The sequence below is a fragment of the Canis lupus genome, chromosome X (genome assembly GCF_003254725.2).
Source record: "Canis lupus dingo isolate Sandy chromosome X, ASM325472v2, whole genome shotgun sequence".
NCBI classification, from domain to species: Eukaryota; Metazoa; Chordata; class Mammalia; order Carnivora; family Canidae; genus Canis; species Canis lupus.
In genome coordinates this window covers 109,812,707-109,817,764 of record NC_064281.1, presented here as the reverse complement: position 1 = coordinate 109,817,764, position 5,058 = coordinate 109,812,707, and the positions used below count along the sequence as shown (strand labels likewise).

The 5,058-nt window shown below is 39.7% G+C and overlaps 1 pseudogene; it reads right to left on the bottom strand.

Moving 5' to 3' along the window:
• Nucleotides 1–713: 713 nt before the first annotated feature.
• LOC112668586 (60S ribosomal protein L17-like) lies at nt 714–1,296 on the bottom strand (annotated as a pseudogene).
• Between the last annotated feature and the right edge of the window lie 3,762 nt (nt 1,297–5,058).

Below are 5,058 nucleotides of genomic sequence, written 5' to 3'. Positions count from 1 at the left end.
GCCTTGAGCAGCTTATGATCTAGACAGAGAGATGGAAAGTAGAGAGCATATGAAACAGAGAGAGAGAGAGAGAGAGAGAGAGAGAACAAAAAGACACACACAGAAGTCCAATCACCAAGTATGAAAACTAAAGGAAATCAGCAAAGAGGGCTTAAGAAAGTTGTAGTTACTGTAATCTTCATTTAGTAGTTGTCAAAACTAGATGCAGAAAGATGATGAAGGCCAGTGGATTTATGCCCATAGTGCAATCAGACAAAACAGGAAGATTCAGTCACTTTGATTTGCTGGGTCTCATCTCCTAAGTCCTGTGATTCACGGGGCCCCAAAGACATGGGAGTGTTATTGCAGGAAAAAGCTTGATAATGAAAGTTGCTGGAGAATAATGACTACGTCTTAGAGCCGCATCTGATTTCACTACATCTGTGCCCATCAACTTGGTTAGCAGTACCAGAGTCACTTGAAGAATTGTAGCCAGAGTTAGGGAGGCTGCCAGCTATGACCCCTGCAGCAGACACTAGAGCTGGGAAATTGAGTAAGGAGGTGAGGGAGAGGGATATACTTTTGACAAGAACTGTGTGTAAGGGGATCAAAGAGGTCTTTTTACAGATAGGTGGCATGGTAGTATAGACAATCACCTATGAGTTAGGGACATTTCAACCACAGTGTCTGGCTTCCAATTCTGACTGCTTTTTAAAAAATTTTTATTTGCATTTATTCTATGCAGAATTTACTCCCAGGCCATAAGTTTTTGTTTCTTCAATTTCTTCTGGGATACCTTTTTCTTCTGTGCAACCTCCTCTTCTGGTTTAGGAACAATCTGCTCTTTTTCAGTAAGAATCATCTCGATGTGGCAGGGAGAGCCCATGTATGGATTAATCCGGCCATGAGCCCTGTAGGTTCTACGTCGCATCTTGGGGGCTTTGTTCACCTGGATGTGCTCAATGACCAGAGAATCTACGTCTAAACCCTTAAGTTCAGCATTACTCTCCGCATTTTTAAGCATGTGCAATAAAAATTCAGTACTCTTCATGAGCCACTGACCCTGTGTCCAGCCCCACTGTTTGGTCTGCGCACATCTACCAACTCCACCATTGTAGCGACGGAATGGCACACACTGCTTCGGCAAGGTGACATCTTTAAGATACTTGGTGGCTTTTCAGATATGCATACCCTTGATGGCCTGGGCAGTTTCATGCATGTTCTTAAAGTGAACACGAAGATTTGAACCTCTCGACTTGCATGATTTTGTAGGGTTTTCTGGGTCCAGCGAGTAGCGAACCATCTCTGGATGTGACCTCAGGCCACTTGGGGGAAGAGCCAATTCTGACTGCTTTGTAACTGTGATTAACTTATGAATTCTAGCACCGGCATGTGACATGTTAATTAACTCCTATGTGACTGTTTTCTCATCTGTAAAATGGAACTATTAACATTGCCTACCTCATCGAATTGTTATGAAAGTTAAATGAAATAGTGTATGTACAGTGCTTGGTATTTAGTGGTGCTTAGCAAATACGTCCTTTTATTATTAACTCCTACCAGTATTTTTGAGACTGTGGTTTCAACCCATTAGCAGGTGAGAAAAATCATTTAGGTAGTCATGACTTGGATATTTCGTTAATAAAATAGCATTGGGTAAAAAATATGAGTGCCTTGAATGTTGCAAATATTGTTTCATGAAACTTGTGGCAGATATTTATGTGTGTGAATGTGTAACACACATAGATACATGTATCACAAACAGATGCATACACAGGCATATGCAAAAATATGTACATAATTATATGTTTAAGTATACACATACACTTATACAAACATAAACCTAAAAACACATATTCCTGTGTTCATACATAGTTGCACACATATTTACAGATATACAAATACAGACACATGCACATATATACAGATACAAAATATCCATATGTATATACAAGTGTGTAATGCACAGATACATACAAGCATGCTCATATAAACATATTCATCTAAACCCTACACACAACACATACATGCATTAATGTACAAATACACATACATACTTCCCAAAATACAAATGAACATACACACAGTATACACACATATACAAACATAGCATACTTATCCAGATACATGTTCACACATATGCTGTTGTGGACACACATGTATACATCCACCCTCATACCACATGCACAGATACAAGGACACTCATGTATACCTACACAATACATATACATACATACACATAGAGCACTATTTTGTTGGCATGAGAACCAGGCTCTAAATTTCAGATATGCCTTTGCCTCTGATTCATTTTCAGACTAGATCCATCTTCAGACCCTAGCGCACTTGGTGCCAGTGGAGAAAAATATCACACCAGAAGCATTTTAAAATAATTATTTGCAGATTTCATTGCTGCTTTTAAACCAGTTACATTCATATTACTTACCAAAGCAAAGATTTTAAAAGTAGCTTTGACTGAATTCATTTACAGTTTTGCCTTTGAATCTTTAAAAGGAGGAGAAACAAAAGATGCCAGTAGCTACCTCTTCAGCCAAGGAAGGACACTTGGTGGAATTACTGAGTTTGGCTAACTACCACTCAGAAAAGACTGGTGACAGGTGCTTGGCTGGCTCAGAAGAGCATGTGACCCTTGATCTTGGGGTCATGAGTTCAAACCCCATGTTGGGCTTAGAGATTACTTAAATAAATAAACTTAAAAAAAGACTTGGGGCACCAGTCATTCCTATTCAGATCCTTTAGCTTCTAGAGATGTTTGGACTGGTGTTGTATCACCAAAGCTTGACTCCATGAGACAGACTAATGCTTCTGGGAATTGTTTCAACTGACTAATTCCAGAATGGCTGATCCCTAACTAGAATTCAAGGAGAAAGGGAACTTAGATGAACAACACATATTACAAAAACAGAGAAATCCCAAATTAGAAGACCTTTTATATTTATGCAACATAAAGGAATTTTAAAATAAGTGACTAGAGAATATGAACTGTACTTTCAAACTGTCTTTAAAAAATGTATGGAAGAGAAGCTCATGGTCTTCATTAGGTTGGAGGAGAGGGAAGTACTACAGGTATGTGAAAGCCAAGAATCCTGGACCCCTCATCTGTGGTGATGGAAAAGACTTGGGGAACTCTAGGCTTCAGTCAATATATGAAGGATGAAGGGGACATAATTATAAATGTTGAGGATGGAGAGTACCAGGTAGAGAGACCCAGTAGAGATAGGTCACAAAAAAGAAGAATTTAAGATTATCCTGGCACATTTCCAACTTGACTTCTTTGTCCCCCACAAAGAAATCATCCCTGTGTTGAGTCTGAAGATACTGAAAGAATAGAAGACAGCCTCTGGTCTCTAAGAGCTTAGAGTCTTACCCTACCCTTACTCTGCCCGTTCCAAGCTTGCTACCCTAGAGCCTAGATAGAGATGGCTAGCTGTCTGACTAATCCTGTTCCCCTTCCACCATATGGAGTGGTTGCTGGAAAGTGGCTGCATACCCAGGGACTTCATTTCCCAGTTTTACAGTTTGATGGGGTCATGTGACTAGTTCTCATCAATAGCATTAGAGTGAAGAGATGTGTATCACTTCTAGGCCAATTATGTGCGTTTTCTACATTCCATTTTTCCTTTTCACTGGCCTGATGCAGAGGAGCATGGCGATCTGGGAAGCCATGTATTGAAGATAAAAGGGCCACAAGGTAGAAGGAGCCTGGGTCCCTGAGTCGCTGCTTAGAAGACAGCTACCTACCTAATAATACCTATTTGGGCTTTTAAATGAGAGAGAAACAAACTTCTATTATGTTTGAGCCTATCACATATTTGAGTCTATTTTTTTCTAATAGTTACCCTACTCTAGTTAATACAAATACTTTATGTGAGATGTATCTTTCTGGATTTATAATTTATATCAGAACATTCCCTGAGTTTGGACATTGTCTTAGTCCGTCCAGGCTGCTATAACAAAATTACCATAGACTTGTTGGCTTACAAGAAAACAAATTTATTTCTCATAGTTCTGGAGGCTAAGAAGTCCAAGATCAAAGTGCTGGCCAATTCCATGTCTGGCAAGGGCCCACTTCCTGGCTCGTAGAAGACTGCCTTCTCACCATGTCCTTTTTTTTTTCTTTTTTTCCCCACCATGTCCTAATATTTCCTAATACCATCACATTGGGAGTGGATATAAACATACAAATTTTGGGGGGACTATTCTGTCTATAACAGTCATGGATTCAAAGTAACATGAGGCTATCTAAAACCCTCTCTGCTGATTTTGGCTGCTAGTTCTTGTGCTTTGCAAGTAGGTTAAAGATTTTTAATAAAGGAGACAAGCAGCTGAATTACTCTTGACGTTAAGATACTTTACTTGGTACCAAACATGTAAAAATTATTAATTTTGTTTAATAAACAATTAAAAAACACTCTGCCAGGCACTGTTATAACTGCTTTATACATATTAACTCATTCAATTTTCTAAACACTTGTGTGAGTTAGGCTCTATTAATGCCTCTGCTTTACATATGAAGAAACTGAGGTGCACAGAGATTAAATAATTTACCCCAAATCACACAGGTAGTCAGTGGCAGAGTGGGGAGAAAAACCCAGACAACCTGGTTCCAGAGCTCATGCTTTTATCCACCACGGCAGATTGCCTCCATTAGTGGATGAGCTCCTAGTAGAGAGCAGATCCGATTCTTTCCCTCAACCCTCATAGGGGTAATGATTTCTCAAGCTTTGAGAAGATCATAGTTTTGCTTTGAGCAGAAGACAGTCTCCCATCCCCAAACTCTCCCTGAATTAAAAAGTAGATGACTGCCACCTACTGCCTCCATGATACCATTTTGAGTGTTCCTTGGAGGTTGCATGTGTGCAAAGGGAGGGAGGCAGCCAGCCCCACATAGTTGCTTAGCTTGTGAGAATTAATAGGATCACAGCACACAGTGGTATGATTGCAAATAGAAATACTGCTCTGTTCAAACAAATCTGTTTCTTTCTTCATGCCAAGAACTACAGTGGGTAAACTTGCATTCAAATTGGCCTTGGTGCATACAGTGTTGTTTCTTCTGTAACA